This window comes from Carassius auratus, chromosome 22 (assembly GCF_003368295.1).
Source record: "Carassius auratus strain Wakin chromosome 22, ASM336829v1, whole genome shotgun sequence".
Classification (NCBI taxonomy): Eukaryota; Metazoa; Chordata; class Actinopteri; order Cypriniformes; family Cyprinidae; genus Carassius; species Carassius auratus.
The window spans coordinates 32,154,395-32,178,879 of NC_039264.1; the positions used below are offsets into that span (position 1 = coordinate 32,154,395).

The window sequence follows — 24,485 nt, forward strand, 5'->3', positions numbered from 1 at the left end:
ACTTTCATATATTTTAGATTCATTGCACACCAACTGAAATATTGCAGGTCTTTTATTGTTTTAATACTGATGATTTTGGCATACAGCTCATGAAAACCCAAAATTCCTATCTCAAAAAATTAGCATATCATGAAAAGGTTCTCTAAACGAGCTATTAACCTAATCATCTGAATCAACTAATTAACTCTAAACACCTGCAAAAGATTCCTGAGGCTTTTAAAATCTGTGGGAAGGAAAAAGTGTGGCAAAAAACGCTTCACAACGAGAAGAGGTGACCGGACCCCGAGGAAGATTGTGGAGAAGGACCGATTCCAGACCTTGGGGGACCTGCGAAAGCACTGGACTGAGTCTGGAGTAGAAACATCCAGAGCCACCGTGCACAGGCGTGTGCTTTTGAACCAGAAACAGCGGCAGAAGCGCCTGACCTGGGCTACAGAGAAGCAGCACTGGACTGTTGCTCAGTGGTCCAAAGTACTTTTTTCGGATGAAAGCTAATTTTGCATGTCATTTGGAAATCAAGGTGCCAGAGTCTGGAGGAAGACTGGGGAGAAGGAAATGCCAAAATGCCTGAAGTCCAGTGTCAAGTACGCACAGTCAGTGATGGTCTGGGGTGCCATGTCAGCTGCTGGTGTTGGTCCACTGTGTTTTATCAAGGGCAGGGTCAGTGCAGCTAGTTATCAGTAGATTTTGGAGCACTTCATGCTTCCATCTGCTGAAAAGCTTTATGGAGATGAAGATTTCGCTTTTCAGCACGACCTGGCACCTGCTCACACTGGTAAATGGTTTACTGACCATGGTATTACTGTGCTCAATTGGCCTACCAACTCTCCTGACCTGAACCCCATAGAGAATCTGTGGGATATTGTGAAGAGAAAGTTAAGAGACGCAAGACAAAACACTCTGGATGAGCTTGAGGCATCTATCGAAGCAGCGCCACAGGCTGATTGCCTCCATGCCACGCCGCATTGAAGCAGTCATTTCTGCAAAAGGATTCACGACCAAGCATTGAGTGCATAACTGAACAATTATTTGAAGGTTGACTTTTTTGTATTAAAAACACTTTTCTTTTATTGGTCAGATGAAATAAGCTAATTTTTTGAGATAGGAATTTATGGTTTTCATGAGCTGTATGCCAAAAGCATCAGTATTTAAACAATAAAAGACCTGAAATATTTCAGTTGGTGTGCAATGAATCTAAAATATATGAAAGTTTAATTTTTATCATTACATTATGGAAAATAATGAACTATCACAATATACTAATTTTTGGAGAAGGACCTGTATTTGTGGGTCTTGGGAGATCTCAAATCCAATGTGACTCCTGAAAGATGGCAGCAGGCTCTGCTGTGATTCCCAAGATTACGTCGCTGACTGCCCCATCATTGTCCCGAAGGATGTAGATTTTTATGACCTCCTCTGCCAACTCTGCTTGTACGAAGACGGGTAGATCAGCTGAACCCTACAGGCAAATTTTAAAGATAAATGGTTAGAGCTAACATTCAAAACTGAATGTTACAAGAAAGTGACAAATACACAAAACAAATAGCACCTGAAGAAGCAAACATTCTGTTGGACCATATGATAGGTAAAATCTCAAACAAAGTTTACTAGGGGGAGGAGTTGCAAAAATTAACAGCATTCTTCTTGACAACAAGACAGGTTAATTTTCTACATAGGGACATTTATTTTTAACAATAAACCTAAAAGAAAAACGAAAAGAGACCAACTGCGAGCTTCTATGCTGTAAATCAATGCTATAGGCTTTTATTGAGGTCTGCATTATTTCAACCAATTTCTTTATAAACATGTTTAATATTTAAGTAAAATGACTAATGGTTTTGAAAAAAAAAAGCTTGTTTAATTGCACTACTTGAAAAAAATATGCATTGCATTAACCCTCACACTCAACCCTTAACCCTCTAAATAATTCTGTGGCTTAGTAAATATTACAGTAATATTTAACTTTATTAACTTAATAAAATCTCTGAATATAGTTTACTTGATTATACAAAAGATGGCTTTCCTGTAGCTCAAACAGTAGAGCGTCGGCGCTAGCAAAAATTGATTAAATTGTAAATGTGTACCTTGAAATGCAATGTAAGTTACTTTGGATAAAAGTGTCTGCCAAATGCATAAATGTAAACATATTAACGGACTAAAAATACAACAGTTTATTTTATCTAAAATGTACAGTTATATTTTATTTTTTCCACTAAAACAATTTAGTATTAGACTAACAAATTGTTTATTTATAATACACATAATATATTTGTGAAATTTCTATTAATTCATTTAAGGATGGAAAATTAAACTGATCTGTTTCAGGGAACAAAAATATTACAAATAATTTCAAATCAAAATGAATATATTTAAACACACTCTTAACAAATTTAGTAAGTTTACTCAATTAAAACAACGTACCCCTCCCCCAGCCTCCGCTGTCCTTCAATACCCACCAGGTCTGGATTTGTTGCATTAAAAAGCTTACGGTTTTCAAACTTTTGACCGATATTGTATGTGATCTAGGTTTCAGTGCACTAGAATGATTTTACAATGGAGCAGGCCTTAAACTGTCCGACTCCCTATAGTGGGAGCTGATTAAAGCGCACCAGTCTATGTTATGTCCACGCCATTTTAAATACTTTTGCATGGCGTATTTGTAGTGGTGATTTAAGAGCTCATACTTGAGTTTGTGTAGTAATTATGATGTTTTACAACAACGTGACAGCTTTTTACAAGACAGAATATCATTTGAAAGTTCATAAATGATGTGTTCCCTTTTGACAAGCCACTGACCCCAAAGGGGAACCTGTACAAAATCGTTTTCCATTGGGCATGTATAGTTATAGTTGCTGGACCACGGTACACTTATCGTTAGACTTTCAAATGGCGGTTGAAATAAACCGTGATCCAAATAGTACGAACGTTAACCCACTCCAAAAAAAAAAAAAAAAACTAACATACATATGGCTGCCCCACTAACTAACTTCGAAAACTACACTGTTATGTACACGTACACACGGTCAATGTTTAATCAACTTTTGAAAACATTATTGCAAATATACATAGTTATAAAAGGACTACGTTACTTACAGGAAATTCGAGTAATGCTGTTCACGTCGTTGCTGAGAAAAGCAGTCCTTCAGTGACAAGTGCCTCTTGTTTGAGCCGCGAAACTTGTTAAACTTCTTAAGATAACGTAAAATACAAACACAATTGTTAGGAAATCCTTAATAATTAACTTCTGAATTAAACATTACAAACATAATTAGTATTAGCTGGCCTACAATTACATAACGTACCACTATATGAGAGGAGTGCGGGTCTTGCCGTTGCTGAGGAAAGCCGTCCTTCAGGTGACTTCGATTGAGCTACGAAACATGTTGAATATGACGTAAAATACAAAGACAATTGTTAGGAAATGCTTAATAATTATTAACTTTTTAATAAAGTGTTACAAACGTAAGTAGGATTAGCTGACTAAAGTTACTTACCAGGAGCTGTGAGGTGTATGGCTAGTCGACGTCGCTGCTGAGGAAAGCAGATTTTTTTTTCCTGCGGAGCTGCACACGTGATCACTTTAGCCGCGAAATTTACTCAATTTATTTAAACTTTCATTTATTAAGCTGGAACTTTATTTAGGAAAATTGGTTGGAAATACTTAATAATTTTAGTTTCTAAAACAGATCAGTACAAGTAAATAATTATCAAATATTTATATTAGAATTCACCAGAAATATTGAAGGTATATTAAAAATAAAATTAGTTAGTTAAATACTTATTTATTTTCATTACATAAACTTAAATAATATATGTAAATTTTAGAGAAATTATTTGTTGGATTTTTAATTATTATTTTTAATCTGACCCACTCAAAATATCACTTAAATGATTTCAAAAGATTTTATTAAGTTAATATAGCTCTTTATTTTTGTGAAATTTACTAAGCCACTGAATTATTTTTTACAGTGTAATAAAGCCACAGCCTGACCTGCTACTGCGTATGCCTTGCCATTTAAGCGAGATGATTTTCTGAAGGGGCTTAGATGGCAAGGAGGGAGATTAAGAGAGGAGGTTTCCCCTGCAGAAAGAAAACATTTTTCACATATAAAAATGTATAAATTATTTATAAAATTTTTAGCTCTTTCTACAGGGGCATTCCCTCCTAGCCGCTTTCACGCATCACCTCGATGTCGGCAGATTACTTTAATGCCGAAACCGATGGATGCAAAAAGAAAACGGCATCTTTCATTTCTTTTTAATCTCTGTATGGAGATCATGCACAAATGAAAGGCTCACCTGAGCTGGAGGGTTATGGTCAAAAGGTAATTTTCGCTCAATAACCCCCAACAGCTCTACATACGCAGGGCAGGAGAATTAAGAAGGCTCAGCCTTAGCTTCTTCATCATCCTCAAATATCTCCTGCTTTTCCTGGGTAAAAACCCAGCAGAACACTAACCTCAGTATGAGAAAGTGTTAAAGATATAACATCATCCTCCCAAGGCTCTCTCTCGTCCGCCGCCCCTTTTTTTTTTATGATCTCGAAAGGGAAAGTCCCTCTTTAAACCATTCAGACAGATCCATCTGTATACTCACGAGCTCATTTTCTTTCCTGCCTCAGCGTGGACAGATCCTGAACCGCGGGAAGCAGATGGCTTGCCTTTTTTTTTTTTTTTCAGAAGAGAGACGAACGAGAGCGGAGCTTTTTCCATTGAAAAAACGCTCACAGTGCACGCAGATTGCCTCATCAAAGACATCGCGTGCGTGCTCTTCACCCAAACAAATGACGCAAAGATCGCGTGTGTCATCGGGTGTCAAATAACGCCGACACGGATGCACACATCGTCTAAACGCTTGCTAGTTGTCGCCATGATAAACAGAGAAAGATCGCCCTTACCGGTTCTTTCAGATGCACGCTTCAAACAAAACAGTCAGTTGAAGATGAAGAAGATAATGACGTGCTCTCCCGGTGCTGATTTATAGTCGCGCCGGTAGTGACGTCGGAGGCTGTCGACGGCCAACAAGTTGGTGTTTTTTCATTGTATGCTTCAGACACGGGTCACGACGAGGTGTTCCCCAAAGCGTCCCCTAGAGGACGCAGTTCGAAGTTCCCTCGAAAGGGAACAACTCCTTTCAGCTCTCTAAAAAAATGGATCTCGTTTTATCTGAAACAGTCGGTTTCAGTATATTTTTTATAACGGTTTCATTTATAACCTTTTTTTAAAAAAGAACAGAATGTTTTTCAACCTTAGAATATGTATATTATATAAAGAACTACGTGTTTTCAAAGTCTGTTGTACTGTGGCAGGCACGCTCTCTCTCTGTCTCACTCCCTGGGGCACGAGCACGGCTCAACCGTGTGCTATCTTTCATAGAGAGTCCGACAGATGGAGCTGGAGCCCGTTTCTCACAAAGCTGAAGCTTCTGTCTAAATAAGGTAGGTGGATTGCTTTAGTAAGCTTTTCAACCTTAGTTAAATTGTTTTTAGATTATGTATATTATTTAAACTATATAATGTTTTATATATAATGTTATATATATATATATATATATATATATATATATATATATATATATATATATATATATATATATAAATGTGAAATAATTAAAATGTGTTTTAGATTATATAAATTATATAATGTTTTATATATATAAATGTGAAATAATTAAAATGTGTTTTCAACCTTTAATTATTTTTTAGAATTATATAAAATATAGAATGTATATATATATATATATATATATATATATATATATATATATATATATATATATATATATATATATATATATATATATATATATATATACTAGGGGTGCTCCGATCACGATGGGCCGATCGTTAATGCGCATCTCGTCAGTAAAGCCGGTTCTCTAATCAGCGGTTAATTCCATCAGGTGCGTGATTTCACATAGAGCCGCTGTTACTACACAGAGCCGTTGTTAATAGAGAAGATGCGCCAAAAAACCCTGAAAATGAAGTGGATTTGCGCATCTTCTCTATTAACAACGGCTCTGTGTAGTAACAGCTGCTCTATGTGAAATCTAGGGATGTTCCGGTACTAGTCTGGACAAATTCCAAATGGAAGTGATCATCCCTATCCCCTTGAAGTGAGGACTTTGGAGTGAGTGGGGCATGTGCGTGCCATTAAGTAGTCGTTAGGAAACTACTTTGCTAAGGGAGCGACAAAATGTCCTCATTATCTTCAGCTGAGATGTTCCTGTGACAGCGCAGCATGTGTCCGTCAGCAGATGTCGCTGTTTTACTGTTATAAATGTTTATTTTTTTATTTTTATTGTTGTTAGCATAACCGTTGCAAATAAGCATACATTTAATATTTAAATACGTTTTAAAAATATGCTACACTGTAAAACCCGACCAGTAAACTTAACTCAAACCGTTGGAGTAAACAGATTGCCTTGATTTAAACCATGTAAGTTTTAAAACTTTGCATTCAAGTAATTAAGTGATTAACTAAGTGCTGATTGAGAATTAGTGAAGAACAGCTGCTGTTAACAAACAGAATCACTGAAGAAAAGAGAAACACAAGAACTACTACAACTGACTTCAGACACAGACTTAGATGAAATCAACTGAAATAAAATACATGAAATCTCTCAAGATCTGATTAAACAACCCACAAACAGCATCACCAGCTGCACTTATTAATAACCAGACTGACTTTATTTCTGTCAGACGTCTACAGAAGATCTTATTGAGAATGAACTAAGGTTTAGATGTTGATTTATTGTTTCATTTGAAGTAACCATGTTAGAGATCAGTGTTTGCTCTAGTTGGGCTCTTGACCCTTGACTTCTGTCTTTGTGTTTTCTCTGGCTGTTATAACCGAGTGTTTCTGAAACCTGTTTGTTGTATCTCAAAAACCCAGAAGAAATGACATTAGCATTTTTACTTACCCCATTGATAAAAATCATCAATTATTGAAATTAGCAATTATTAAAATGATCTGAGTGTAAATTCTGTTGAAATGTGTGATTAATTAGTTAGATAATATAGTAAAAGTGATGCTATGTAATTCTGTGACAATTCTTTAATATAAAAGACTTTCTAAACAGTGTGGTCTTCTACAGTGTCAAGCAGTCACACACAGACATCAATAATCAGAATATGAACCTCAACAATGGTGACCATAATTACAATAAAATGCAGCAGAGCATGCTGAGAGCCATATATTAGTTTTGTACTATAATAATGCCCAGCATGCATTGCTATATTTTTTTTTTTTTGTGTGTGTTGTGTGTCACCATTGTTGAGGTTCATATTCTGATTATTGATGTCTGTATGTGACTAATTACTGCCATAGAAAAAAGATGAATGTGCATAAAGTGTTCAGTAATTTTTTGTAAACTGATTTCGATGAAACCACGGGCTCTTTAAACATATTCCATTATAATGAAGTAAACTAATCATGCATCGGGTACCTTGTCAGTTTTTGGACTCTAAACAGCTCCATAATTGACAGTTGTCATCACCAGAAAGCTGCATAACAACCAATATCTGTTAATATCTTCTCTGGGCTTTTGAGTTATAACAAACATGTTTTAGAAACACAGGGTAATAACAGCCAGAGAAAAGACTAAGACAGAAATCAAGGGTCAAGAGCCCAACTAAAGCAAACACTGATCTCTAACATGGTTACTTCAAATGAAACAATAAATCAACATCTAAACCTTAGTTCATTCTCAATAAGATCTTCTGTAGACGTCTGACAGAAATAAAGTCAGTCTGGTTATTAATAAGTGGAGCTGGTGATGCTGTTTGTGGGTTGTTTAATCAGATCTTGAGAGATTTCATGTATTTTATTTCAGTTGATTTCATCTAAGTCTGTGTCTGAAGTCAGTTGTTGTAGTTCTTGTGTTTCTCTTTTCTTCAGTGATTCTGTTTGTTAACAGCAGCTGTTCTTCACTAATTCTCAATCAGCACTTAGTTAATCAATTATTTACTTAAATGCAAAGTTTTAAAACTTACATGGTTTAAATCAAGGCAATCTGTTTACTCAAACGGTTTGAGTTCAGTTATATGTCGGGTTTTACAGTGTATATAATATATAAAAACGAATATATTTAAAACTTTTTAAAACATTAAATGTATATTGTTTTTATGTCGATGTCCATCAGTGAATCTGCTGTCACGGGAACATCTCAGCTGAAGATAATGAGGACATTTTGTCGCTCCCTTAGCAAAGTGCATTCCTAACGACTACTTAATGGCACGCACATGCCCCACTCACTCCAAAGTCCTCACTTCAAGGGGATAGGGATGATCACTTCCAAATTTCATTAGCCCGGGTACCGTTTGGTACCGGTACTAGTACCGGAACATCCCTAGTGAAATCACGCACCTGATGGAATTAACCGCTGATTAGAGAACCGGCTTTACTGACGAGATGCGCATAACGATCGGCCCATCGTGATCGGAGCACCCCTAATATATATATATATATATATATATATATATATATATATATATATATAAAATGTAGAACACACCGACCCCATTTATACACCGCTCATAAATGTAATGGGAGGGGGAGAAGCCGTATAACCACACACACACACACACACACACACACACACACACATAACCGTATAACTGTGATAAACTTCAAACAAGCTAACTGACACAGACTTCAAACAAACTAACGGTCAATAGGGTAAAACTTTCTGTCAAAAGCACATGATCGATGTGTGGGGAGTCTTTCATATACCTTTATAATTTAGAACTAACAGGTCAATAGGGTAAAACTTTCTGTCAAAAGCACATGATCGATGCGTGGAAAGGTCATAGGTTAACCCTTGATCTCATTTGTTCCGCCCATCCGTCATAAGGTTACCGGAAGTTCAACCTGTCAAAAGGTCAAAGGTCAAAGTCATAAATCATCTTGACAGAAGCAGCATTATACTTACTACTTAAATTCGCTCGTTGTGAGCTCCGTGGAGACAATGCCTCCAGCAGCTGACCAGCAGTTGATTCTTCTCTCGTCTTTCTGACTGCTCTTCTGCCCAGAAATAAATTATTAATGTGCCCTGACCCCTGTAATAATCAGATATCATGGTTTAGCTTGTCAGTTTGAAGGAAATTGTATTATTTACGGAATTTCTGACCGATTTAAAAGTGAAAGTAAACTTTCGGGTATTGCAACTAGGGGCGCAATTTTTCTCAGATAATGTAAGTCTATGGGTAATGTATTTTGACATTTAAAAATGAATTTAAAAAAAAAATTAAGTCTGATCAGTCTGAAAAGATATAGCAACCAGCACCGCTCTATCCCGCAGGTGTCTGCCAAGTTTGGGGCTTGTGGCTTTAAAGCCCTAGGAGGAGTAGCGTTTAGAATTTCTGTCAGAAAAATAATAATAAGAAAAAAAAAGAAGTTTAAATAGCATAACAGTATGTTGGCTTGTTGCCAAGCCAACATAATTCACAACTGGATGTCATACAGCAAAAAAAAAAAAAAAAAACATGTCCTACATAGCATTTTATGAAGACAAACACAATTTAACCCTTTTCTAAAGTTCCAAAGGTCATTTAAAAGTAGGAGACAATTTTGTTGTTCACAAAAAATTATTTATTAACTCCATGACTTGGTTATTTCTTAACACCATGACTCCTGTAGATGACTCTCCTATTGCTTGCCACTCTTCTTTATTTATTTTTATCCTGCTGTCAAATTGCTCCCGCTCACTGCTCCCGCTCACTGATAAACATAAATAAAAAAGCAAAAGTTGCATAGTGGTAGAAACAATGGTTATTAATAAATAATGGCAGGATGTCATTTAAAAAAAAAAAATTCCTTTATGAACAACTTTCACTTTTATAAGTTACTCCCTTTTCACAACACTGACGTTTCACCCAAAAAAATAGTTTTCATAATTTATTAAAGTTTTTCCAAATGCAATACTTGATTCAGATTATTTGTTTGAAGACTATAAAATACTACCAAAATAAATGTTGGTAACTGCATCTTGACTAAAATTAATAACTATGTGTAATGACTAAAATATGACTAAGACTATTAAGCATTTTCGTCTCAAGATAAAAACTAAAACTAAATTAAAATGCCTGTCAAAATGAACACTGCTGAGAGTGCAGTTAGATAAAATATACACTGTGAAATTAATTATTAACCTGGAATATAATGTAATTTCACACTGAAATTGTAACAGTGAAATTAGGCAGTATACCATACCAGTGATATAAAATATAAAGCCTACGCAACATTCAACAAACCTAACATCGCCAATCAGAAACGTCACTACGCTTCGTCACCTCATCCATCATCGCGCTGCAGACTGTGTGAGGAGCCGCGCCCAGATAATTGACTTTCTCTTATTACCCAGCCATCAATTTAGAGGAACGTAGCACGTTTACAAAATCTGCGTTTATTTATTCATTTCTGAGGACCACTGTCTCTCGTTATCCAGTCAGCGGTGAGTGTCTTTTGACCGTATCATTTATTGATACTGATAAAAACGAAAAACGCCTGTGACGCACTTAAATTTAGCATGAGTCGTTCATTCCATTTTAGTTACTGACCAGGAATTAAAGTGTGATGTGTTTGCTAGGTGTTGTTATACAAAAAGGGCTGTGAAGAAAAGGAGTTCCTTGTAAATACTCGGTCCAGTGACTGCAGAAAAACATGTCATACCGTAAGTGTTGCTGATGCTGATATCATTTAGAAATATTCTTTCAAAATTTGCATTTAATGATTTAGTGATAATAATTATGATCTTAACATTTCTTCTTCTGGTCTTTGTTCCGATGATACAGATCAAGAGTCAATGAGCGTTACGGAGAGAGAGTCAGTCACTCTACACACTGGTGTTGAAAACATCAGACAACATAATATTAGATGGTATTTTAATGGCATTCAAATCGCTGAAATAAATGGAGATCAGAGTAAGATCTGTACAGATGTTCAGTGTAATGAGAGATTCAGAGGCAGACTGATTCTGGATGATCAGACTGGATCTCTGACCATCACAAACATCAGCAGAACAGATGCTGGTGAATATTGTCTAAAGATCATCAACAGTGAGATCAGTACAAAGATCTTTAAAGTTACTGTCAATGGTGAGTCATTTATTGAATGTTTAAAAGTATGTTGAAATCACAAATCAGGTAAAATCTGTTTATTTTTTTATTAATTTTGTTTACCTGCATCACTGAGCAGAAAGTCATGATTTTAAACTAAATAGTCTTTCAGTTGGCGAGTTGTTACATTAAACAGTTTTTTTTTTCATTCTGGTGAGATCTCCCTTTATTATTTGCTAGAATTTGTATTTTATATCACTAATACATTTTGATAAGATATATGCGTCTATAATCAATTAAATCAGATAAACATGTTCATGTAAAAACCCTTCACTTTATTTTGTGGGTTTGCTATTAATTAATTTCTACTGAATTTCTCAAGATCCAGGAAATTAATATGCACCCCCCCCCCCCCCCCCCCCTCCTCCAAATATCCTTTAGCATCTGTTGGTTTGTGTTTCAGGTGTTCCTGCTGCTAAACAAGATGCAATGAAGATAAAGAAAAAATAGGGAAAATCTGTCACTTTACATTCTGGTGTGTTAAAAAAAATCATAATAACTTGATTTGGTATTTTAATGACACTTGTATAGCTGAAATCAGTGGAGATCAGAGTAGGACCAGTGTAAATGAGCAGTGTCCTGAGAGATTCAGAAATAGACTGAAGCTGGACAATCAGACTGGAAATCACAAACACCAGAACCACAGACTCTGGAGTTTATTATCGAGAGATCAGCAGCAGCAATATTAGCAGCTCTAAGAGCTTTAATGTTACTGACATTAGTGAGTACCATTCAAACATTCACTGTCTTGAGCAATTGGAAAGTTTTAAAGTGTTCTGTTTTGAGTGTTGACTCAGTATTTAAAGTTTAGATGTCATATTCATTGACACTAATTACTGTCCCTTTTTATCTTTTCAAGGTTCTGCTCAGTCTTCAGTTCTAAGAGCAGTAATACGGTCTCCTTTTACTATTATGATAGTGGCTGTAGCTGTTGTTTCTGGTATAATTAACTATCTCCGCAGGAGCTTCAGAAATGGCAAGTATCACCTACAGATACTCAAGTGAGAGAAAAACATCCTCTGGCAAATTTGAGTTTAACTATGTGTTACTTTTTCAAAGGAGACGAGGAGGAAATTGAACAGGCTTCTGTACAAAACAACAAGGATGAGGTAAGATTCTGTACTGCACTCTGACTTTAAAGCAGATTCAGATCAGTGTTTGATTTCACTGAGTGTTTGTGCGTGATGTGGCTCCATTCTGGTCAGTTATTCATACATCACACAAAGAAATTATTACATTATATACATAAAACAAAGAAATTATTATTATATGGCTCTCTGAAATGCTTGATTTTGATTGGTCATTGATAATGACCAGCAACACTGAATATCAGTCCACTTATTAAGCCTCTTGATTCATACAAACTCATCTTGATGAAATGTTATGGATTCTGAGATAATAAATAGGTTAAATTTTAAAACAATCAAAATTGACTGTGTCAAATCAATACCAATGGTAGTAATAAGTAAGCAGCTTTAAAATATTACTAAATTAAGAACACTTCATGAAAAACTGCAATAACAGATGTGTTGCTTGTTTTCAGTGGTGGGTAGATTACTTATAAAATTTTAAGTATCCATTACTGATTACCAATTGCATGGAAAAATTGTAGTTTATATCATAATTTGGATACTACGGAGCCCCTAAAGGTTCTTAGTGGTGGAAAAAAATCAGAGTGGCTGAAAAAATACTTTTTTGATTGTTTTGCGTTCCCTCGCAAAACATTTGTGTTCTCTCCCAAAACCATTTGAAATCACAAACACTTCCTGTTTACTCTACAGCTTGTAGTGGTTCATACAGCTGTAAAGTTCACAATGGAGCGGTTCATAGAGTTTTATGTTGAACGTGGACGAAATAGCATGCTTATAAACGTACAGTTGAATGCTTAATGTAAAACATTGGATGACTAAATTCAGTACACACCTTATTAATAAAATATACAGACAAGCAGAATAGCCCAGAATATGAACATAACCTGGTGAATTGCACTTTTAGCGTATCCCTCATAGAAAGAAATCACTTTATTAATGGACTAAGACATATAAAAATGGCAGAATTTGGTATACACTTTATTAATAAATTATAAACTACAAGAAAGAAGATAAGCCTAGAAGAACAGCAGTGTTTTCCTTCCATAAAGAAAACGCGGCTTAATGAAGAAGATATATTCTGTGTGCATGCAGGCAGAATTGCATGATAAGCATTTTCTTACCCATAGAAAATGCGCTTAACGAGGCATAATTTAAGAAAAAATATATATTGTATTAAAAATATAGGCTACAGGCAATTAACACTCTAATCAATTAAGCCAGTGGTTTTTTAATCCTTTTACAATGGTGTACCCTCTAGGGCATTTAGCCTAACATTATTAGCCCCAGTCACACCTTTTCCGTTAAGGGACAATATTTGCCCTCTTAAATTCATTTATAGATTCATTTTTACTGTTATAGAGGCAAAGTTTTTCTAGCTTTATTAATGGTATGTCATGTTTTATGACGAAACACCGCTATTGCTTTGAGACGCACATTCTGTTGCGGATTTCTTTGGAACTATTATTTCATTGTAAAATACAATATGGAAAATATTGTTTAAAATGTAGGCTTCTTTTAAAATGTAAAATGTACACTTAATATTGCCTTTTTTGTTGAACTGTTAGGCATATATAAAATAAATTTCACATGCACTATTTAGGATATTCAGGGAAAATTGCATTCTCGTATAGGTTCCAGAGCAAAATGAGAACATAACAGTGTTTGCTTTATAACATTTCTAATTATCTTTTATATTATTGAATCTTCAAACTGAATAAAAAATAGAATTATGCCCTACTGTAGCCTAAGTGACGGGGTATTTTGTTTCAGCGTTTTGATCACGTTAGCGCCTTATGCGCACGTATTCATTGCAAGTGCGGCCTGTTCATTATTAAAATAAAGAATCATCAATACAGATATAACGTTACACAGTCAGTTTAAATAATCTGTATTGTGTCTGTGCCGTATCATGAGCCCCTGCCCACTCCAGTGCAAGCACATTAGGTTTTTGCTTGTTTCTAGCTATTCTGGGCTTGTTTCGCTTTACATTAGGTTTTGGCTTGTTTCTGTCCCAAAACCATGTCTTAAACTATAGGAAAAGCTGACTGTAGCCTATTTTAAATTGAGTCCAAGTTTAAAAAGAAAACTATTTCTTTCTATGAGGGATAGCCTATGTTTAAAGTGCAGTTTACATTCATATTCTGGGCTATTCTGCTTGTGTGTCTGCTTTAATAATATGGTGTGTAATCTGTGTACTGAATTTAATAATCCAGTGTGTAACAAACGTTATAGTCATGGGAAGAAGGAGGCGGGAACCGACTAACATTCAAAATAAACTTTAATAATTAAATATACCTAAAAGAGCGCGACAGCCCATACTCGTGGACGACTGTTGCACACAAACAGAACCAAAACCCAAAATAAAGTCTGAGCCTGGTCCTCTCTCGTCCAACACTGTCATCAGTCTCTCCTTCAGTTCTCCTCTGTGGGACTCGATACAGGTGAATGGCACAGGTACTCCACCGGCGTCGCTCTGTTCCCATGCCTCTCGTCAAACAGTGTTTTACTGTGTTAAGCATTTTAGTATGTATCTAATACTTTTATAAGACCCGCCAGAGTCGTGTCATTATCAAATTTGATGATATGTTTGAAGTGTGCATTGCTACACAGTCTTGAGGCAGCAGTGTGAACAGCAATAGACGAAGCACGTAGCCCTGGGGGCCCCCAGTGCACAGTGTAATGGAGCTGGAGAAGCTCTTTCTAAACTGGTCTGAGGTCTCTCAGAGAGGGAGTCCAGGATCGGGTTGCAGAGGAAGGGGTTCAGGCCCAACAGAATCAGCTTGCAAATCAGGTTCTGAGGAATGAGTCTATAAACAGCATTCTAACATAAGTGTCTTTATTATTTTAGGTTTAGGTGGCAAAATACATTAAACATGACATTATATCAGGGGCTCTGATAACTGTAACTGTGATCTGATTATGTGCATTTTAAATGGTGATATAAACTAATTAAACACTTAATTTCTGGAATCTGATCATTCCTCCTATTAAAGCTGTGCTAGGGTGGGGCTTGACGGGGCTATTGCCCCAGTAACTTGCTTAGCCCTGGTGCAGCCCAATAATTTCCTAATGATGTTCCTATTTTTTTTGGTGTCACTTTCATTAACTTTGAAAAATAAACATTAAAAAGCTAAAAAGTGCCTAATATGTGGCCTATAAACAATTGATATTATGGAGAGGAGTCAAGCAACACAATCAAGAACATGCAAAGAGTTACGCTTGTAAACATCAGTCAATTCACTATAGAGAAATTGAAAGTAAAAAAACTGAAAGAGCTTTCTAATGCTTCATTAACGGCACATATTCTCTGAGACAAGGTGAGAACTACTTCAACATATGCTAATAAAGGTTTATAACTTTCTTACGTTTGTGCATACAGTGGAAAATTACACTGAAAGAAAAATAAGTGTAATTTTAACTTTACAATTTAGTAAAAACGCTACAAAAAAAGTTCCTGTACTATATACAGAGAAAAACTGTAAAAGATCTAACCAGATATTTTTTTTTTGTAATTTTACAGTAAAATGCTGTTCATTTTTACAGCTTTTAAGAGTAAAAAAGAACAAATCAATGTTTGATTTACAGTCAAAAACTGTAAACTGATATTCCCAGAATTCCCTGCGTAACACTTCACATTTTAAAGTATTTTGTTTAAATAATGTTTTAAAATATTTTTTTATTATCAGTTATGCACATTTGGACTTTATGTTACAGTACTCGTTTAATGAAAGTTTATTGCATTATTTAAGTATCATGTGTGTTACCATGATGGTGTTTTTGTGTTTGCATGAATGACCTTCTATATATTATTATATACTTCTGCTTGTGGCGAAGCTACTTGTGATTTAGTTTTGATTTTTCATGTGACTTTCTCTTTAACCCCCTGCATTATTATGGAGGTTGTCAGTATGTTAAAGGTACAAAACAGATTTTAATTGTGTGTGTTGTTGAATTAACTGGTTTACATTCAAATTTTGTTTGTAAATTACAGCTTTATACTGTAAAATTAACAGTTTTTGACCGTTTTTTTATACAGAAAACTATTTTTCTGTAAAAGTTATTCTGGCAAGCACAGCTGACAAAATTATTTTGTTATACAGTGTTTTTTTATTTATTTTTTATAGTGCATACATAAAACTTAATTATTTCATTTTATGAAGACTAGATTATAGTCCTGGTCACGGTCTTTTTCAAAAGATCTTGTTCAAGATCAGATCTTAAAACAAAATTAAACAAGCTTACATTTATTTAAAAGAAAATGAATTGAAATTAAATAAGCAGTTAAATCAAGCAAAAATGTTCCATGGTGTCAGTATTGGGTGATCGTGATTTCACCAAGTACAGCATGTTCCTGGATCGACATCCTTTTGATCATGGAACAACATTCCAATCAACCAATCAGAATTGAGGGAGACATTTTAAAAAAATATCTGTGTAATGTATTCAACCTTCGTAATCATCGGGAAGAAGGAGGCGGGAACCGGCGGACAATCAAAGACTTTAATAATTCAAAATAAACACAAAACAGCGCACCAGCCCCTCATAGACGACTGATGAGCACAAATAAAAAGCAAAACATAAACTAAAAGCCCAGGCCTGGTCCTCTCTGGTCCTTCACTATAGTCGCTCCAGTTTTATATCCTTCCATTTCCTACGTGGGACTCGAGACCGGCGGTGGGTCACAGGTGTCGCTGATTTCCCAATCATTCCGCCGGCCTCCCTCCTTGTTCCCACGTCCCTCGGCCCCGCCCCACTCGCCACAATCTGTTTTATGCTAATATATATAAAAGTATATATATATATATATATATATATATATATATATATATATATCAAAGCTGCTGTATATAAAAAAACACAAAGTGGCTGAAATTTTATCCTAATTTAGATAACTAAAGCTTATAGACGTTCATTAATTTAACACAATTTATTTTTTTTTATTTATTTTTTTTATTTTTTTTTGCACACCCACTGAACTGTTAGGCCCCTCCTTAGCACCCCAACAAACAAATCCTGGAGCCACCACTGACTGTATGTTTTCGAACATAACTATATAAAATAGCACTTTTCAGTGCTTCATACCCAGTAAAACTGAAGCAATAAAATGACATTTTTATATTTTGAAATGTACCTCCGGCAGGTTAACATAGAAGAAACCCTTTCAGGGTGAAACGAAACCACCTAATCAGCTTTCAGGATTTATTTAGCAATAACAACCATCTGGATTTACATAATTCCTTACTTAAAAATATATTAGCAGCTCTGCTCTTCTGCTGCAAAACAATCGTGCAAATTTGAAAGAACAATGCTGCACATTTCTGTCTATACACTATTTTTAATTTTTTATTATTATTTTTTGCAGACTGGGGAAGACTGAGGACGTGACTTGTGAGGAACCTAACATTATTCCTGTTGATGATGTAAACCATCGAAAACACTCCTCTGCTTGTTTTAAATTCTGTTGATTGATCTGCCATAGTTACAAATATTTTTTTCCACCTTAGATCTATATCTTAGTTGAAGTGTGTACTTTTTTTTGGAGAAAATTGTTCATGCTTTTGTGTCAACTCATTTTGTTTATTGTAATGCATTGTATCTGGGTGTGAGTCAGGCCTCAGCTTGTTCAGTATTCAGCAGCTTTTAACGTATACCACAAAGAGACAAGATATTAATCCTGTGCTTATTAAACGACTCTGTCTTCCTGTACGATGCAGGATTCATTATAAAGTGCTGTTATATGTTTTAAAGCTTTAGCACCAGAGTGTCACAGTGTCTGGGTTGTCGTTCCCCGGGGTTCCACTAGATGTCCTCCTTCTCACGGTGTCTGTCCCAGATCACTTCCTGTTCCCTTATATGGTCACCTTCCTCCTTGTTACGTAATTGATTGTTCCCCCCACCTGTCTCCTGTTTCCCCATTATCCTTCTGTGTATAAATACCCAGTCTGTCTCAGTCTATGTTACGGAGTCCTTGTTTAATGTTGATGTCATTGCGTTTCATGTCCGTCAGTCTTGCCTTGCTTTGCCCTGTGTTCGTGTCCGGTTTATGTTCTGTTTGGATATCCTGGTTTTGACCCGGCCTGGACTGTTTATTCTTTTGGATTTGCCCTATAAATAAAAATACATACCTGCACATGGTTCTCTCTTCTAGTTCCTGAAAACTGTCACAGTGTCTGGGTTGTCGTTCCAGGCCGGGTCAAAACCAGGATATCCAAACAGAACATAAACCGGACACGAACACAGGGCAAAGCAAGGCAAGACTGACGGACATGAAATGCAATGACATCAACATTAAACAAGGACTCCGTAACATAGACTGAGACAGACTGGGTATTTATACACAGAAGGATAATGGGGAAACAGGAGACAGGTGGGGGGAACAATCAATTACGTAACAAGGAGGAAGGTGACCATATAAGGGAACAGGAAGTGATCTGGGACAGACACCGTGAGAAGGAGGACATCTAGTGGAACCCCGGGGAACGACAACCCAGACACTGTGACACAGAGTTTATTTCCCATTTAATCCATTTGCATCAATCCAGTAGGTCTAATGATCAATTACATCAGATGATTCTCGATCTCATTTAAAATGCAAAGGTGATAGGGCTTTTCTCTTGTTGCTATTCCAAGGCTTTGAATGACTTCCTCCGTCTGTAAAATATTTTCCTACACTTCCTGTATTTCAAAGTGCACTTACAGTATAACCATATATACATATATATTTGTTGTTGTTTCAAAGTGCACTTATAACCATATATATATATATATATATATATATATATATATATATATATTGTAGTAACTATGGTTTAACCATGGTTTTTTGTAGTAACTATGGTTTTACTGCAAAAACCATAGTTAAACTATGGTTCATTTTGTAGTAACCATGGTTTTTTTGTAGTTACTATGGTTTTACTGCAAAAACCATAGTTAAACTATGGTTCATTTTGTAGTAACCATGGTTTTTTTGTAGTTACTATGGTTTTACTGCAAAAACCATAGTTAAACTATGGTTCATTTTGTAGTAACCATGGTTTTTTTGTAGTTACTATGGTTTAACCATGGTTTTTGTAGTAAAACCATAGTAACTACAAAAAAACTACAAAATGAACCATGGTTTTTACAGAAAACCATGATGAACCATGGTTTTACCACAGCATTTGCAGAAGAACCAACAACGAAATGAAGAATGCTTTTACTACAGTATATATTAACTCGGGATTTAGCTTTTTCTTAGTTTTAATAGAATAATTATAATTAATCTTATTATAATAGTTTGTGAAAATGAAACAATCATAAAAGTTGGCAAATGTGTTTTTTTGTAAGTTGTTACAACAAAAAACATTTATAAAACAGCTTTGAATAAGTTACATTTTATTAAGTTAAAAAAAAAATTTAAACTAGCAATGCAAAATTACTTTTCACTGTATTTTTGATAAACTAAATGAAGACATTAAAAATCATACATATACATACATACATAGATATATACATACATATATATATATATATATATATATATATATATATATATATTGTGACAGGTCTACTAATGAGTTTGTCTAGTCATCTATCATTTATTTTTCATACACCCAAAATGTCATTACTATTTTTCATTAAATATAAAATTTTTTAGCCTACTGAATTCTCAGCACTTGACATGTTTTATATTTGAATGTAAACATGGCAAATAAAATTAGCAATTGCAAATTGTGAGTTTTGAATTTAATCTAAGTTTTCATAAAAGTAAATAAGTTTTCATAAAATTACTAAATTAAAAGGAAAAATATGGAATGCAGGGGTAACAAAAATAAATAAGAGCCAACAATATCTGAAAGTCATCTTTTTAGATAAGACGAAAATGCAGCCATATAAGATGCATGTTTTAAAATGAACAATCATAAATGAACTAAAAAAATTATACACATTGATGTTTAAACTTCCCTGAAAATATTTCTAAATCAACTTGCAGCATGTCATTAATAAGACAAAAAAATGTAAGACCATTTTATTTAATCTCTTTATTACTTCTGGTTTATGACAGTCTTTCAACACTATACCAACATCCAAATTTAAGTGCCATTTCAACATATCTTTATATAATCCAGACATATAAAGCCAAGAAAATATTTAAAAAGCACATACACATTTCCTTACATCTTTTAACATGTGCATCTAATTGTCTTTTACCACTAGTATATAGGACTACTTGTGTTAAACCCCTTAACTCTCACTCACGTTTTTGAAGATAGAAATGAATGTGCATGATACAAACCTACATTTTTATAATTCATGACTGAAAACATTTTGTAACATGATTTTGATCTACCATTTACATGGTAATGCAATGTCTGATTTTAAAATGGGTTTTAACCTGTTAAATGTAACCCCGTCCCCTATACGGGACGCCTACGTTGACTATACTATATTACAATCAAATTTAATCTAATCTTGACAAACAATATATCGTTGGAAAGGTCTAAGACTCCCAAATATGTATTATACCAATATTTTTTGTTAAAAATTATGTAGGAAAAGTAATAGATCAATTTATGACAAGAGTGCACCCTCAGAAATCTACATTACAAAAGGAGCTTTGACCTTTGTTTAAAAAAAAGACTTCCTCGTTGCCTTTTTCTCTATCACATTTTAGAAATCATCAGAAGTTATATATCACTTGAAAACATAAAATCTCAAAATTCATCCTTCAAAACCCATTTTAAAATCAGACATTGCATTACCATGTAAATGGCATATCAAAATCATGTTACAAAATGTTTTCAGTCATGAAATATAAAAATTTGGTTTGTATCATGCACATTCATCTCTATCTTCAAAAACATGAGTGACAGTTATCAGGTTAAAGGATGAATTTTGAGATTTTATGTTTTCAAGTGATATATAACTTCTGATGATTTCTAAAATGTGATAGAGAAAAAGGCAACGAGGAAGTCTTTTTTTTTTTTAAACAAAGGTCAAAACTCCTTTTGTAATGAAGATTTCTGAGGGTGCACAAATTAAATTTGATTGTAATATAGTATAGTCAACATAGGCATCCCGTATTCGGGACGGGGTGACATTTAACAGGTTAATAACAGTACAGTAACAAATCATTGTATAAACAGATAATTGTGTAGTTTACAATGTTTAAAACACACACACATTTCTGTTGTACTAGTGCATTAAATTTTCTCATGACAAGAGTGTTGAACTGCTGGACTGGTCTATTAAATAAATAAATAATTGTATGGTTTACAATGTTTAATATTCATACATGTTCATCCAGCTAGTACATTGACATCTGATTTTCTTTTAACAATGAAGGACATCAGTCACATCCATACTTGCCATTAAACTGTGTATTGTCTTTTAGCATCACAAGCACTTACAACTGCATAAACTCTACTAGTGCGAATCTCATCAACATCAATCCACTGTAGTCCAGTCTCTTTTAAAACTTCCATCTACTTATAACATAGACATCTTATTGTCTTTTATTTAACATTACTATATAGGACTACTTGTGTGTTTAATTATGGAGTACAATAGTTATGAATCATTGTGTAAACAGATTGTGTAGTTTACAAAGTTTAAAAAAGACATTTTCTCCTGACACAAGAGTGTTGAACTCATAGAACTAATCTGTTGAATAAAACTTAATTGTATGGTGTACAATGTAGCGTATAGATATTTAGATATAGATATTTGATCTAATAACACAAGTGGGTAAAGCTACCTATCTGTTCAGATGCTTGTAACAACACTAAACTAAGCTTTTAGTCTGTTTCGATTGTGTTTACAATTGGGATCACATACCGCTTTTCCCTAATCTTGATGAAAACACATTTGTTTTTTAGTGATGAAACCGGAACCGCAATTGTTTTGAGACTCTCCGTTACCTCGGTCACAAAATCAATACTAAAGTTTAATTGTCTGTCTGTGAATGGCGCTTTTGTTTGTTTTTTGAGAGGACGACCCAGAATTAAAGGCATTGATGCGCAGGAACAATCACTAAATCCACAGCCACAATGACCCCTCAGCAAAACTAAATGCTGAATACGCAAAAAGCTTCCATCCTGAAGCATCGCTGTAGAATTAATGCGCTTTCGCATTTTTGTGTACGTATCAGAAGTGTACAAAATGCCATCATGTAAAAATCTTTTGAAGAACTGTAATGGACGAAGTACGATAATGTGAAATGTTCGGTTAATAGCAGCAAGTTGGCTTGGTGACAGTGGTTGAAATTTTGGAGTGCCAAAGAGATGTAGATTGTTTAAAATGAGCAGTTTTTTTACCTGTCTCATTCCCGTAAGTCTCCTGCAGTAACGGAAAACAAGACTATTTTGCTCTGTTATTGTTTGTCTAAAGATGTAACGCCAAAGGAGAAATGTGCGGCAGATCTGTTCAGGAACACACTGGGTACCATGAAAATACATCATGAGATTATGATTATTACTTTCAAATGCAAATGCTGATATACACCACAATGGACCCCATAACTTGACAGTATCAGCTAAATGTGTTAGCTGATGAACATTAAAGCTGATGTGTTCTCTGCCATATAACGGTGCAACTTGTATCACAAATTTATGTAAAGCAAGATCAGCCTTTTGTATAGCTTGCCATGAGATGTTATTCATAAGGAGCACATGCATAGCATAAACCAAAAGCAACCAGTGGTTTAGATACTGTGAGGGCAAGACACCTTGAAGAACAGCAAAGGAGTAGTAAAGCAGCCAATTCTTAAATTCCGAAGCTTTCCAAAATCTTATCTTGTCCAATGAAGAAGGAGTACGTGTGACTTCCTTGGGGGGCTTAAGTGACAGCAACCGACTACTAATGACTTGTTTTCTTGTTCCAATATACCATGGCTTGCAGTGATATGAGCTGTCAAACCACAGGGTCATAAACTGACGAACAACACCTAATAGGACAGCATGCATGTACTCTGGGACGAAACCCTTGACTGCATCCTCTTCCCATTGTTGGGGTTGCCTTTTTTCTACAGGGGAATCATCATAAGGGTAGGTGTTCACAAAGCCATTTCCCTTTTCTACACGCTCACCGGGGTGAAGACACCAGTCACATCCATACTTGCCATTAAACTGTGTGCTGTCTTTTAGCATTGGTCTTGCAACCGCATCACAAGCACTTACAACTGCAAAGGCTCTACTAGTGCGAATCTCATCACCATCGATCCACTGTAGTCCAGTCTCTTTTAAAACTTCCATCTCTTCAACAAATGGCTTTAAAAAGGTCTCAATGACTGGCTTTGACTTGCCAAACCATAGTGATGACAGCAGGATATGTTCTTTTCTCATAGCTGGTGGCAGCTCATTGATAGTTACTTGTATTGGCCAGAGGGAACACTGAGATGATTCAAATACGGGAATTCCATCACAATTCCACAGTAAAGTCAAATCCCACCGGCCAGTTGTTTTGTTCTGAATGTGCTCTCTCATGACGTCACCATCAAAAATGTCACGTATTGTGTCATCCCATTCCCATTCAGCTTTGTTTATTAGCTGTTGGGAGTTCTTTTTCAGACTTTCAAGGACATCTTTCAATGAGGAAGACAATGGCAAATAGATCATGAATGATCCACTTTTAAGGTTAGAGGCAATGTCAAAAGGAAGATCACAATGAGGACATTTGGTGAGTACTGTTACTTCCTTACAAATGTATCCTTTGCACGACTCACAATAAAAGTGAATTTCAAATTGATTTGTAATGGATAGAAAGTACTTATCAAATAGGTATTTTGTGGCTGGCAGAATACTTGGAAACAAGATGTGCAGTAGTGACAGGAAATCTTTCAGACCCTCTCCACTTATTTTATGACGCAGGACAAATGTGAGAATCATTAAAATAGTCTCTGCCTTTGTGACATCACTTCCTGGATATATAGGTTCATCTCCATCATCCAAGTGCAAGGGATCCTAAAAAAAAGTTAAGTATTACCATGATTAAATTGTTTTAAGCCATGTGTGCAAACTTTCATGATTTTGGATGGAACAACCTTACAAAAAGAACTTAAACTGCAATAGGGTAATTTCATGTCAAATCAACCAAATTTGAGAAACTTCCCCAGTTTAACAGTATTCTTATCGGTTCTTTTTGTTATTTTATTTAAAGAAATAATTAAGAACATTAACATGGCTTTATATTTTGAAAATAAATATCTACAGCAAAAGAAACAGTAATGTTTTAACATTGTTTGGCATTTTTTGTGTTTTATATAGACTACATAAGATAAGACACAATAAGCAAACAACAAA

General features: G+C 35.1%; 1 long non-coding RNA gene across 2 annotated transcripts; it reads left to right on the top strand.

Annotated features, from left to right (window-relative positions):
• Positions 1–5,083: 5,083 nt before the first annotated feature.
• On the top strand, positions 5,084–12,093 carry LOC113040720 (uncharacterized). Of its 2 annotated transcripts, none has more exons than XR_003275298.1 (5): positions 5,084–5,437; positions 10,588–10,671; positions 10,793–11,095; positions 11,520–11,591; positions 11,976–12,093. It is a non-coding gene; the product is annotated as an uncharacterized LOC113040720 (long non-coding RNA). The 2 variants fall into 2 exon arrangements; XR_003275299.1 differs by having other exon boundaries at positions 11,520–11,837; positions 11,976–12,087.
• The last annotated feature ends 12,392 nt before the right edge of the window (positions 12,094–24,485 follow it).